Genomic DNA, 15,840 nt, shown 5'->3' with positions numbered 1-15,840 from the left:
GGAAGCTTGTTCCAGAAGTGTGGGATATACTGGGCAATGAATCTGTCATGCCAATGTGTTTTATTTATCTGTTAATGAAGGTTTAGCTCCTTTAACTGGACATCTGTTGTACCATTTGTTCTGTGAAGGAATAAGATGGCAAAGAGGATTGGATTGTACATGGCTTGAAAGGCTAGACAAAGATCTCCATAGAGGAGTCTCTAAAAGACTGAGTATAGAGAGAGGGCTGTAAGTCTATTCTGATAACTAATATTTTTTGATCACTGATATTTTTAGTTATGAATCCCTGAGCTTTCTTAAGCTGAGTAACATGTTTAGACAAATATATTCCAAAAGGTGCATGTGATTCAGTAATGGGTCTAAGGAGATATGAGTAAAGAACAATTAAGCTTACTTTATATCTAATGGAATTGCATTTAGAAATTAGATTAGCGAGACAGAAGGGTGTTGGAACTACTGGGGAGACATGATGGTCAAATGATCAGGAATTATCAAGTGTGCCTAGATCCCTTGCAACAGTGTCTGACTGGAGATGTGTATCACCTACATGATATGTAAAAAGGTTTTGGCTTCCAAAATACATTGTTCTATTTTTTTTTTTACATTACTTTGTGACCATTGTCCTTGAATCAGTTGTTGTCATGGTATTTGGGAATGTGCCATTGTAGAGGCTTAGATTAATAAGGGTAAGTAGAGGTTCAGATAGGCCATACTTGGCACTGACAGTCAGCCAACCTAATACATTACCAGGACCCATGGGACTGAAAGAACTTGTTCCATAGTGAATAAAGGAGATGGCTAGGATTTTGGAATCTGCAGAATAGCTATAACTGTGGGTGAAATAAAATTTGCATTAAATTTATCAGCTTGGATATTAGCGGTTTCCTTTCGATCAGAGTATGCAGCATTATTGTGGAGTAGCCAGAAACATTGTTGATTGTTAGTTCTTAATTTCTTCATATAGTTAAAGAAAACATTCAATTATTTTTGGTTTTAGTGGCTATTTTTAAGTTTGTAGTCAGCTTTGAACTTTTTCTAAAGATTTCTTTAATCTCTTACTAGTTTGCTTATGTGTACTCTTAAGGTAGGTACACCGAGACGTCTTATAAAGAAATAAGCCGTTTATTTCTCTTGTTATATAACTGACTTGTACTGGTATTCTGCCACGTGGCTGGTTTTTAAAATTCTCATTATCTATAGTACATTTAGGGACTGCCTTATCAATGGGAGTAGAAGTCAGAGGCACAGGCAGCAGCTTTAGGGACAAGATCCATCACAGGAAGATTGCATCAGACTTTATTCAGATAACCAAGTAACTGAAGAAAGGGTACGTCTGGTCAGCTCCTCAATGCACAAGTATTTATAAGGAAGTATCACCTGTTTTAAAGGAAAAGGTCACTAATTTATTGTCTGATTTATCCAGTCAGGATGATACATATGGAGATGTGTGAGACAAGGCCATCTTTATCATGATATGATCAAGAACACTGTGGTCCCTAGTAGGATATTTAACTACTTGCGAAAGAAAGCTAGCATGTATGATATCAAGGAAGCACTGGGCATGCTGACCCTTGGCAGTGTAGGTCAGCCAGTTTATTGATGTATACGTGAAGTCTCCTGTAGAAGGTATTAAGTTGAATGGGAATTTCAGCTGTTAAGGTAGCAAACATGCTCAAAAGGTGAATTAGAGGGTGTTCTATACCTAGCTATGTAACAATTAGTCTTGTTTACGGTGAGTTGGACATCTTGCAGTTCAAATGTTGCTTCTTGCTGTCTCACAAATTCTTCTTCCCCCTCTTGATTCCACTCTAGATTCCTCTCTGAAAATAAAATACAGACTTGAAGTAGTTTAAATTCTAGCTGGCTATTTGTTATATTGCCTCTTTCTCAGTCTCCCCATTATATTCCACTCTCCCTTTCCCTCTGGGCTCTCCTTTGACCTCATTTTTTTTTCAGACTGAAAGAATAAACTATTGCTAGTTTGTTCTCCAGCTTCACAGATAAACTACCCACTCTTGAGATCTGTAAGAAATTGTTCCTGCCCTCATCCTTCTATGTTTCCTTGTGGCTAAAGAAGACTATTGTTTCTCATAATGTATAGCATCAGCGGTAAAATAGCTGACCCTTTTATACTGAAGTTTTTCATTTCCTCTTGCATCTATTATATGAGTGACTCCTGTTTATATCCCATGCTTTATCAGGATTGTATGACGGTGTAAACAGTGTTAAAGAAAATATGTCTTCATTTCATCCTTAATCATTTATAATTAAATTATAATTACCAGGTTTTTGTTATAATAACTGAAGAATATTGCTCACCAATGTGGGTGTGACATCTAAGTCTTTGAAACAAAATATGACACTAGCAGCCCCTCACCCCTGCTAATTATATATAGCAACTCTGAGGTTGCACGACAGTGGGGAAGGGCATAAACCTTTCCATAGTATAACTTTGATTTTATTGAGATTTTGTATTTAGATATTTTTCTGCCAATATTTTGTTGTTTAGATTATTTAAGTTCGTCTCTCTCTCTCTCTATATATATATATATATATAAAGATATATATATATATATATATATATATATATATATATATATATATATATATATATAGTTTCATAGTAGTGATACTGCTAACTTTTCATTCTGGAATCTTGCAGTCCTGCATTTGATTTCCTCATTTTTACTTTATACACTGTGTGACTTTGAGAAAGTTACTTAACAAAAGTGTGCTAATTGGTTTAACCTGTAAACAAATACAACAAATCTGCTTAAGTTAGCCTTACTCCCCAGTGATTTTGAAGCCATCGATAAATTATCTGGCTTGGACATGTCATGATGAGAACTGATTTGTAGTTGCCAAAGGCTATATCACTATAGAACAAGCTAAAATTGTGTACCCCTTGTCAGATTACCCTTCTGTGCTCTATGGGGCATGACACAATTTCATTTCCTTGCTGCTAGCAGACTACATAAAAAATGGATTACAGCAAACATTTAAAATCATGTACTTGTTGAGATGGCTTTCTGTGTCATCTGTCCTTACTGGTGCCTAGTTTGTGAATTTTTTCGTTAAATTGCAGATACAGCTCTGGGGTATTGAGTACTGCTTCCCTTGATTGGAGTATTTTATGCATTTCAATTGTATTAAATTAGTCCGGCTAGAGTTCTGTATTGCCATCTGGGCTGCATGTCTAGAAGCTGCAAATGAACTTATGAACCACTGTTAGGGGCCGTGACCTTTTCTTTGTAAGGGGTTTGGAGCTCACAGGACCAAAGTTCAGTCCATTCTTATTTTGGGATCCCCGGTCTAACTCACACACATGCTATAGGCTATCAGTTTGTTCTTATCTTTCATATACTCCAGGTTTTTCATATGATCTGTCATACAAGCATAGAAGGCAGCAAAATCAACTGCATTCCACTGCCAGGATAGATCTCTTGACAGAACAATCAGTTCACAACTACATGCCTTGCATTCTGTTCATTTATTACCTACAAGTGATTATGTGACTGTTGTTATACATTTCGAATGCACAACAGTTACTATGCAGCTGGTAGATGCATTAACGATGGCACCCACCATCTTAAGACAGCGCTAACCACTGCATTGTATATAGCCATACAGACATGTGTCCTTTCTCATTTTTTTTCATTAGTGCTACAGAGGCATCTTGGTTAATTTGTTTTTCACAAATACGTATGGTAAGTATTATATTTTACTTTTACTTCTGCACCAGAGAAGTGTAATGCTATCTCACATTCATACTATTCTCCTGATGTGAAAAAAATATTTTCTCTTGAACAGGGTCATCAGATTGCAGCTGCGGACTTCTGTATGTGTTGTATGTTCAGCAACATCAGCTTTGTACTAAACCTTCAGGTTATTGCCTTACTTTTCTTTTGAAAGCAGACAGTTATCATAATATTGAAGCCCAGGCTGTAATAAACCAATGCAGAGAAGAAACAGCCATGTGCATCATTTGCACTAATGACTGGTACTAATAATACAAGGGTTACCACCCATGTTAAAAGTTATTTCAGCCACTCATTCAGGCTCTTGAAAAGCAAGGGCAGAGGCAGGTAATAAGGAAACATCAGGGACTGCACATTATAGCATTCATTAGTACTACAGAAAATAACATTCCCAGTCAGAAATAATAACCACTGCTAAAAGTCACAGTCAGTGGTCAGCAATGAGTAGGCAGTTAAAAGAAATTGCAAAACATAAGAGTGCTACTGAGAGGTCACTGGTTAATAGGCAGTATTCTTTAAGTCAAATCTGAAAGGCGAACATCTTAGAGCGTTATTTTTTACTCCACAGTTCACCTCATATAACACTTAAAATAAGCATTTTCACAGGTCTCCAAGCAAAGCAGCAATGCTAGGGCATACTTGTGAATGTCCTACAGCACTCTGTTTGACGTCAGATGGCTTAAAAGTGCTATAAATATAGTCTCCTGATTTAGTAATAGAGGATGGATGTTTCTTGGGGCATTTAAAGAGATATTTTTAGACGTCTAAGCATAATATATTTATTACTACTTTAAACTTCCTCCTGATTTTGCTTGAAAATGCAGGTTATACTTCTTGCAGAATGCATTTAAGAATTGAGACTTGCACAACTTCAGATATTGAGTACACCACAAGTTATAAATTTATAAAACTATAAAATTGAAAGACTAGTTCCAAGAACTCCAGTTTAATCATCCTCATTTGTAGCATAGTGCTAGTTCTAATTCTGACCTGTTATTAAATTCTTCTCTCTTCATAGCTGGCTGGCTATTAGCTGCCACCAGTTCCTTTCCTTATTCACTTGGTCTACTTAACCCACCTTATCCTCCTTTGGGCTCAACCCTACCCAAGTCCTGGAGCAGTTAGGAGTTTGAGGATGATCACACAGCATCACACTGCTGTCAGGGAGTTTGCGCTAACTTCTGCCACCCTATGGAAACATTTTGGGTTTCACAACTGCTGCTTTCAGGAGGTGCATGTACACTTCTCAGTATGAACAACCTGCTGATGAAGTAGCTTAAAGCATATGCCGCACAGAGCTTATCATGCTGTTAATACTGCTTATTCACGTGAGCCTATGCTGCCTTCCTCTGCCCAGGATGGGTGAGCTGATGTTGACCAATCACTCTCAATCTCTTCCTGCAGCCCTTCCAGCAACAATGCCACTAATGAAACACAGGCTGTCTGGGGCACAATATGGGCTTTATCCCTCTGCACCACACAACCACTGACATTCTGCCCTGTTAGTAGTTAAGCAGAATTTGTTCACATTTATTTTTTTTGAGAGGCTTGTGCAGCAAGCCTAAGGACTAAAGACATCCACTTGAAATACCAGCTCCCTTCCTCCACATTTATTTATTTAACATTCATTTACTGGGAAAGTTCAACTTGGAAAGAAGACTATTTTCAGCAGAGGCCTGGGGCGAAACACTCCAGATGCATGTCTTTGAAATGTGGGAGGAAACCGGAGCACCCGGGGAAAACACACAAGAACATAGGGAGGACATGCAGACTCTGCACATAAGGCACTCCAGTCGAGAATGGAACCAGAGAACCTCTTGCTGCTGCATAACTGCGCCATCCAACATTGTCTGTTGTTCCACAGGGACCAGTGCTTCAATCACTATTCTTTTCCACATTCATTAACTCCAGCACTCAAGTGCCATGATTCCAAAGTATTTGGTGTAGCACTGTGCATGACCCCTACTGATACAGAATAACACTGCTATCCTATGGATAGCATGATAAATATTACTTTGTCATTAGCAAGTAGAGTACGGTGGATGAGAACATTATAGACTGTTACTTGGATGAATGGATGGGTAACCACAAATGTATACCCAGTGTAACACCCCCTGTCCCTCATCCATAAGGGTAACATGTACAAGTCCGATCACATTCTTGTTAAGTCCATCTCTGGGTTATTTATATGTAAAATGTAAAGGACCAAAAAATACCATGTGAATGTAAGGCTAGGCTTCTTAAGATCCTCACAGATTAATAGCCTAGTAAGTACCTATGAACCTATAGCACTGCAGTCCAAAAATGCCAGTAAATGACTGTTAAAATAGACGTATGTTAAAATGTGTATGTACCAATATAGGGCGTGGGAATCAGTGGGTAACATGGAAGATCCTGTGATGCCCTATGAAGCAGAGTATCTGCATGATTATTGGTAAATACCATTGAAGGCTAACAACGTTTTTAAGATACTCACAGCAGCACTGCAAATGAACTTAGGAATAACATAATACTATACAGCAGTAAAGGCTGCTGTCATCAATAATGTACAGTGTCACAAGCGTGCAACGTAGTATTGTAGAATAATTAATGAATTTATATAAGTGCTGGTACGCTGGACCATTTTTAAGGATACGCTGTGCAATGCAAAGCATCACTGGTAAATCAGAGCATATCAAACGGGAAAAGGCAAACATAAAGTAAGCAGAAGTAGACATACGCAAGGGATATGTAGCAGGACAGGATGTAGATAAAAAGTTAGGATTGGGGGAGTAATTTTCTGTGGGGAGGTGTGGCTCCATTTTATAATACTAAAAGACAGGCATGCAGCAAGAGGGAGGTTCATTAAGCAAAAGGTTAAGGAGATGGTGGGCAAAGACACAAGAATAGGTCACACATGGCAAATATACAGGAGAATACTGGACAAACAACACATATAAGGTTGGATGCGACAAGAACAGAAAGGGGTGCAGTGAGTGGAATTATACATACAAAGGGTGGACTACCAGCAGTGGATAGGAAAGACAAAGGGTTTATATGAGGTGATCAACATTTCACAATCTTGACCCTTAAAAGGTTGAGACCATATGGATGACATTCTGAAATCTTAAGTGTTTAGTAGGCCAGGAAGACTGTTTTTGCAAAGACTGTGGTACAGTGGGGATCTGGGAATTTCCCTTTCCCCACTGTAGTGAGACTTTGGAGAAGTTTATATATATATATATATATATATATATATATATATATATATATATATGTATAATTATCAGGGGTGTAGAGGGTGCAAAAACACATTTGGTAGTGTTTTTTATATGTTTGACCACATGGTCTTGCCCTTTTAGGAGTCAATATTCTGAAACATGGATCTTCTAATATAAATCCAAGACAACACAAATGGTGTGAACATACCTCTTAACCACTTAGTGCAAGAATTCTGGACAAACCCAAAAATTATGGGGTACAATCCCATAGGAACGATGTTTGGGTGCTAAGTAGGCTCAAAAATGAGAATACAAACCCCAAGGACAGATTGAAATTGAGAGATTTTGTATCAAGCCATGTAGGACAATTCTGACAAGGAGATAAACACTAATAATGGACTAATTGGAATAAATTGATAGATCACCGTCTTTCACAGGAAGAGTAAGAATTCTGTTTTACAATTGCACAAAACAAACAGTGGCCACGTTTATCAAGTTTTTCCTTTATGAATCTATTGTATAAATGCCACCTTACACGTAAGACCTTATTTAGGAGATGTTGGGTTAAAGGTAACTATTCTTGGTACTGTAATGAATAAAGTGCTGATTATCTGCATTGAACCTGGCATTGCAAATGGGTAAAACAATGGTGGTATTTGGCCATGGACGGGATAGTTTAGGTAATGAGAGTGCAACTTATTCGTAGGTTTGATGTTAAGTTTTGGTTATTTGATATTACCCCAACTTACATTAGATGGACTTTACTTCATATATATGAACTGTTACAGTTAGCTCTATGCTATTCACAGTCTGTTCACTTATTGTAAGCGCATTTTTAAGTTGGAACTTTCTGTAATTTATAGTTTATAATATGGACAAATAAAATGGTTACATAACAAGGCTGGCATGCATAAATGGAATAATTATTGGAATATTTTTGTTCCTCAGATACAATGAGCTACCATTTTTCTCAGCTGAGGTTATTGTATGTTGTTCTGTTCTTATGGCATTTTGGATCATAATTGGATTGTTTGAGTAGCAGGTTTGCTTTACTGCTCTACTGTTCATAATTAAGAGCTATTTGAAAAAAAAAAATGATGGGGGCAAAGGCCAAACATCAGTGACAGATTTTTAGTTATTGCTCTTATAAACTTATACAATTGCTAAACTAATAATTTTGCATCAGCAGGTATGAAGTTTGAAACTCAAATGTCTATTATTATTTAGTAACTTCAATCCTCAATGATTTTTCTGAAAACCGTAAATCTTATTAGGAAAAGACTAAAAATATGAGACAAAAATCTGGACATTCAGCAAAATTCTGGAGAGTTGAGAAGTATGGGTGTGATGAATACATTGGAAAAAGGTAATCTCAAAGTGTCTATATACCATATTTTCATGAATTTTTTGTCTTTCAAAACGCCTCTGCAACCAAAACTTGTACTAATATCACATGGAAATTTGTACTAGCCCAATGTATTTTTCCTGGAATGAAACTCTTATGTCTTTGAAGACTACAGATTCATAACACACACACACATGTTTACATTGATTTTATAAGCATATCTGTCATGAGTAGCAAAAATAATATAAGCCGTAAGAATCATGTGCCCACCAGGACCATAATGTAATGACATGAAATGTCAGTAATAACAAGAAACATTAGTACAACACACAGAATATCATCTTAAATACATAAAGACATTTTCCATGGTAAGAACTTGTATAGAACAGAGGAGGATGACCCTGGAAATCATACACCAGAATTACACATAGAACATTAATTATTTGCATATTTTTTTCTTTTATCAGACCAGTCAGGCAATTGATGATAAATAATATAATCTTGCTTTCCTGGGACATGCATATGACATTTCACTTACATGAGCTTTACAAAAACTGTCAAAAAGTAGAATGGAAGTTTAGCTGTTTCAGCATATGAACAGAAGCTAGGATTTAAGTGCAAACACAATGCAATTAAAGCACATGCATGCATAAGATAATTTACACAGGAGTGTAGGAGGGGTCCAAATGGAAAGTGGAGTCTGAATGGAGACATGATAAAACGAGCAAGCAAGAGAGAGTAGTATTGCTGAAATTGAATTCATCCTCAAGTCTTGGTAAGTACCTTCATAAGGTGGACCCTGTTTTTTGCAAAATCTGACCAAGACAACACTGATCTATAGACTGTATTTCATATAGCATATATCATGGACAGAAGTAGGTTAATAATAAAAAAATAGCTGGGTACATAAGACCCAGGATAAAGAAGTGTCCGGTCACGGTAGGTGCATTGGTGCCAGGAGTAGAAAAAAATGATAGTTTAGAATCCTCAGAACACAGAAACATTCCTACAATAGGGCTAGGCCAAGCCTAGAGGAGGATGCCCCCCCCCCACTCCCCATTGTAGAAGAAAGCAGCATTCCACAAAATAATATAAAAACTGATAGGCCAAAAAAGAGCCATAAAGACTACAGAGTGGACTATTGAGGATAAGAAAGAAATTATGTATTGTTACTATTATGCAAGAAGCCCAGAATTTCAAGACAGAAGATATACAAAAAGATTAAGAGAGAAGTTAGAGGAAAGAAAAATACTTCCACAAGAAAAACTGTCAGAAGCTTCAAATAAAAATTTGTGTTCATTAATATAACAGATTTGTGAAAAATATTATATATACCAAGAAACCTTGGAGTGTTTGGAAAAAGAAACAACTGAGGAAGTGCAAAAATATACAGAACAAAATCTAGAGACTTTTGAAATCTATAGAAAAGAAATATGGACATGAGAAAGAAAGAGGTCTGATCTGGTGCAATACTTATGCAAAGGAGAATGCCAAACTAATCAACACAAAAAAAGGCAGCCCCAAAGATATTTGAAGATAAATACAGGCAAAGGAATTCAGATTGGGAAAATTTCACAATAAAAAAAATCGCAAAGAGGAAGCGTAGAACAGAAGATTAGTAACGCAGAAGTTAAAAAAATAGAAGTTGACATTATGGAACACTTGTGAAGTGAAGGATTTAGTGTAGAAAATTGAACACAGGTTACATCACAGCATGATGGAACAGTGAATCCATAAAGTAAGAAGAAACTTGAAGACCAGGAGACATCTGAAGAAGAAATATGGACACAGGAAAGAAAAAGAGATTTAACATGGTGTAATATTTATGCAAAGGAGAAAGCAAAACTAATCAAAAGAAAAAAGAGCAGCACCAAAGATGTTTGAAGAGAAATATAGGCAAAGACATCCAGACATGGAAAATTTTATAGTACAAAAAAATAAGAAAACAAAGAGGAAAAGAAGAAAAGAGGATTAGTAATGGAGAAGTTAAAAAAATGGAAACTGAGGTTATGGATTACCTGCAAAGTGAAGAAGTTAGTGTAGAAAATCTAACTCAGAAAACATCACAGCAGGATAGAGCAATGGATCCCCACATTGTGGGGAAACCAGCGGAGCAGGAAACATCTGATCAATTGCCAGATGAAGATACTCTGCAGCCTTCCACAGGAAACCAGTGCAAGCATCCAGCTGGAGTTGCACAGGAAGGGGAGGAACAGGAAACTGTGGCAACTCTGATGCAGCCAGTGTTGTGGGGTGATAGGCCAGTGAGTTCCCATATGAAAGCGCAATGGATGACACAGGATGAAACTGAAGAGATTGTGGCACAGGAAGATGCTGTGGAACAACCTATAGAATGCCCACAGGAAATGGAGAAAAAAGAATCTGCCCTTAGTTTAGAGGACAATGACCTAAGAGAAGAGTTGCTTGATTTAATAGAGATGGACAGACATATTAAGATCAGTGAAAGAAACAGATTACAGAAAGTCAATAAAACTCAAAAAGTTAGGAGTTTGATAAAACAGTCACAGTAATTAGGACTGTCCACAAAAATTCATGCAATATAACAGATGTAACTAGGATATATTTATGTGCAGCTAAATTAATAACAGATAAAGTCTTAGCACAAAAACACAGGGGTAGTAAGGGAAGAGAAGGGAAGAAATACATTGCTATCATAGAAGTACTGAATAGAGAAAACTATAAAGCAATTAAGACAAGATGTGTCTCTGTTAGAAGAGTATAGAAGACTCAGAAAGATAGACGTGATAAAAGCAACACACAGTATCAGAACAGATCAGGATCTATCATGCACTGTTGCAAATAATAAACTAAAAATATCAGCACAGGTAGAAAAACTTAGAAGATATGCAGATAAATATAAAGGAAAAGTGCAACATAAGCAATTTATTGATGACCCAAAAAGTTTTATAGAGAATTGAGTAACAAGGCAAAAGGATTTGAAACACCACCAAAAAAAAAAAAAAAAAAAAAAGAAGTAGATACATTTTGGAGAAATATTTACAAAGACACTGTAGAACATAACAAAGATGCTAAATGGATAGAAGAAGCAAAAGAAAGAATAAGAAGTTTAAAGGTACAGGATATGCAATGGGATGAGGTAACAGCCAGAGAGACTAAAACAAAGTTAAGTAAGGCCTCTAATTAGAAAACTCCAGGCCCAGATGCTGTACCTAACTTTTGGTTAAAAGTATAAATATCTTTACATGAAGATTTAGCCAGGAGTAAGAACTATTTATATGGACACCCTGAACAGAAACCAGCCTGGCTAACAACAGGGAAAACAATACTCCTACTTAAGAGGAAACCTGCAAGCCATCCTAAAAAACTAAAGACCAATAACTTGCCTTCTTATGACGTATAAACTATACACTGGAATTGATGCTGACAGAGTTTATAGTCATTTAGAAGAAAACTCAATCATGGCAATAGAACAAAAAGGTAATAAAAGAAAGTCATATGGAACAAAGGATCAGTTGATGTTAAAGTCATAATGGAGAACTGTAAAAAGTGGAAGAATCTAAGTATGGCATGGATAGAGTACAAAAAAAATTGACAGTATCCAACATTCATGGACAAAAGAGTACTTAAAAATGTATAAGTTACTCCCTACATTGATCAATTACATTACAGTGACCATGAAACAGTGGCAAACTACTCTGCAGTAAAGCCATGATAAAGGACAAATTATTATTCCAGGGATAAAAATTCAAAGGGGGATATTCCAGGGTGACTGTCTTTCACTGCAGTTCTTTTGTCTTGCCCTTAACCCATTAAGCTGACTATTAACAGATTAGGTCATGGCTATAATTTGGCTCCCAGAAAATAGCAAAGTGCAAAAACTTCTCATCTTTCTTTTGTAGATGATTTAAAACTGTATAATTCATCAGATGAGGAAATGAAAGCACAGCTGCAAGTGGTCAGAACTTTATCAGATGGGTGGGCGTGGCCAAGGAAGAACACAGGATAGCAACAGATTTCTTCAGCTCCACCAATTTCATTACACTGACAGGAATTAATTACTTAAAAAATAAATTTTTGAAGTAATTTTCTTTCTAAATATGTTTGTTTTATATAGTTCTTGAACTATATCTAAAAAAGAAAGGAAATCTTAACAATATTCCTGTCAGAAATCACTTTTCCTGTCAGTTTATCAGTCTGAAATGAGTTCCAGTAAGACAAATTCTCAAGGCTCCAGCATCAAGAAAGAACTTCAGTCTCTGATAATTATAATCCAGCAACTTACTGCTAAGATGGATAAAATGGATACTAAAATAGACACCTTCATAGAAAAAACTACAAAACAAATAGACTTGTTACATATAGATCTGCAACAACAGAAGATCCAGATGACAGGCATAGAAGAAGCTGTGAATGACATGGAAAATAGAATACAAGAAGAGGAAATCAACATTGAGTTTCTGCTGAAACAAAATACACATTTACAAACAAAGCTGGATGACCTGGAAAATAGATCTTGGCGCAATAACATTAGGATTTTTGGACTGCCAGAAAATATTGAAGGTAACAATATTACTTCTTTTTTAACAACATGGCTCCCTAAAACTTTAGACTTACCAGAAGCATTCTCTTTAGGTATCGAAAGAGCACATAGATCTATAGCTAATACTAACTCTAACAAAAACTATCCTAGATCAGTTATAGTTAGATTTCTATCATCTTTTGATAAAGAGATGGTTCTTAAATCTGCTTGGGCTAAAGCTCCTGTTAAGATTAATGAGACAACTGTGCGTTTTGACAATGACTATTCTTCCATGGTAATAGCTAAAAGAAAAGTTTTTCTGCCACTAATAAGGGAGCTTAAAAAAGCACAGTTTAAAACATACCTTCTGTTTCCTGCCAAGCTTAAAATCTTCCTTCCTGATGGTCCTAAAATTTTCGATGACTTAGACTCTGCCTTACTGTTTATCAAAAAAAATAAGATTTTGGATAAAATAGAAGAAATGGAATGGGCTAGTCCTTCATTAAAGAGACTGGCAACTGAAACTTCGTGGAAGACTTCAGAGAAGAAGAAGAGACTAAAAAACAAATGATCTGTTCTATGTTTTTTTTTCTCTCATCATTTTATTTCATTATTAATCTTTTTAAATATAGTTCCTGCATTTCCAAGAAGCAACAAATATTTTGAAAAAGATTTAATCAAAGTTATTCTCTGTGTGCAAAGAAATGTTTTGTTTCATAACTAGTCAAAATATCTGGAGATTTAATGGCAAGTTGTGATTCAACTTGTTTCTCTTTCTGAAAAGGAGAGGTAAGGTCCGTAATTTGTTACATTTTTTTCTCTATCTTTTTTTTTTCTTCTCCTTTTCTTCTTTTCTTTGTTTAAAAATGACATTCTATTTAGATTATGTAGTGGGTAAAGGGTGGGGGAGGGCAGGGAGAGAAGAGTAATGAAAATATGATTAATAGAATAATAACATATTTATTCCTTGTAAAAAGTTTATATGTTCTTCAAATGCTATTCCTAATTATACTTTCTTGATTACACTGCTTATGCTTGTTTGTAAATAATCTGTCATGCTTTAACTAATAATAATTAGAACTAAATAATAGTAAATAATAGGTTTTATTTTTAACTCTATTAATATAAACAGTAAGTAATATTACATTGTATATACTTCTTATAGCTTTCTCTTACATTTTTTTTATTTCTGCCTTACACCCTTTTACTTTCTACTCTCTTTTTCTTTTCTTTATTAATATATAGAAATGCTTTTGATAATATAGACACAGTAAATAATAAGATTTGCATAAAAATTGAGTTGGGACAAAAATATTGAGTTTTATTACTTATTAATAATTTTGGGCTTAATTTCACTTACATAGAGGCTGTAATAACCTGTAAAATACATTGTGAAGGTTTTGTCATGTTTAGATGCATTTACACTGCTAAATGAATGTTTGTCACTAGTTTTAATAAGTTTCCCAAAATGTTAAGAGAGACAATCTGGGATGTGGGCTGTCTCATGCACAGTGTCCATGAGCTACTTCAAAAGCTTCAACTCTCAGAATTCTCACAGAGAAGCTGAAAGCAGCTAGTCTCACCTTTGACCTAGATATCACACTGACACATCACAGATTCAGCAATGACACTCTACCAGGAAATAGAAATGATACAAATGCGACTATGTGAAGGAAAATGAACTCTTTAACATCTAAATGTGAGTTATTTTATATAATTACTTAAATATCTATGTTATAATTCATAAAATATGTCAGTTATAATGAGTTTAAATGATACAGTTTCTTGTAGTTAGTAAATGTCTTGTTTTAGAAGGCATAGAAAATGAAACATTTATTCAAGTGTTTTTGAAAATCTACTTAACAGCAGCTTAATAATCTGTGTTAAAAACTTATGTTCCAAACATATACATTACTATAACTCATTTAATTCATCTGATTGACAAGCATAAATAATTTTATAACTCTATACTGGAAGAAATTGTCATGTGATATATTTTAAAGCAGTAGTATAGCATGGTTGTAAAATCTGGTTACTAAAATGTGTTTGCTGTGCATTATTTTGTATAAAGCAGACAGATTTATTGTAGGGACAGCAAGTAAGATGGTGCTCAGTAAGGACACAACTCAGTGAGATCAGATATATATATATATATATATGTGTGTGTGTGTGTGTGTGTGTGTGTGTGTGTGTGTGTGTGTGTGTGTGTGTGTGTGTGTGTGTGTGTGTGTGTGTGTGTGTGTGTGTGTGTGTGTGTGTGTGTGTGTGTGTGTGTGAGTGTTTATATATATATATATATATATATATATATATATGTGTATGTGTGTGTGTGTGTGTGTATGTATGTATATATATATATATATATATATATATATATATGTGTGTGTGTGTGTGTGTGTGTGTGTGTGTGTGTGTGTGTGTGTGTGTGTGTGTGTGTGTGTGTGTGTGTGTGTGTATGTGTATATATATATATATATATATATGTGTGTGTGTGTGTGTGTGTGTGTGTGTGTGTATATATATATATGTGTGTGTGTGTGTGTGTGTGTGTGTGTGTGTGTGAGTATGTGTGTGTATGTATATATGTATATAAGTGTTTCTGAGAATCTGCATAACTATGCAGTATGATTTATAACAATTTCTATGAATACAATATTTTATTCTATTGACAATAATGAGTTTGAGTAAATGCTCATATACAAGCAATTCAAGGTTTTTTTGGAAGCTGTTAATTGCATTTACATGACAGAAAATAGATGCATCTTAATATATGTAATGTCTGAATCATATTAGCCAAAGTTTTTGATTTAAATGAATGTTAGAACTTATTTTTCTCTCCTCTTGATTTCTAACATCAAGATTATTTGAATGCTATTTGAATACAAGTGTTTTATATTACATGGATGTATATAGTAGTATGAACAGTTTAAAAAAAAAAAAAAAAAGGTTTATTGTAGTTTATATGATGCTGTTTTACCAAATGTGTAGTCTTGTCTTGCTAGATAATTGAATTGAAAACTGTTAACCTCAGTTAAA

Source organism: Protopterus annectens, chromosome 2.part0 (assembly GCF_019279795.1).
Source record: "Protopterus annectens isolate FY-2018-M chromosome 2.part0, PAN1.0, whole genome shotgun sequence".
NCBI lineage: Eukaryota > Metazoa > Chordata > Ceratodontiformes > Protopteridae > Protopterus > Protopterus annectens.
The sequence above is the reverse complement of the archived record's forward strand: the minus strand, read 5'-3'. Positions refer to the sequence as shown.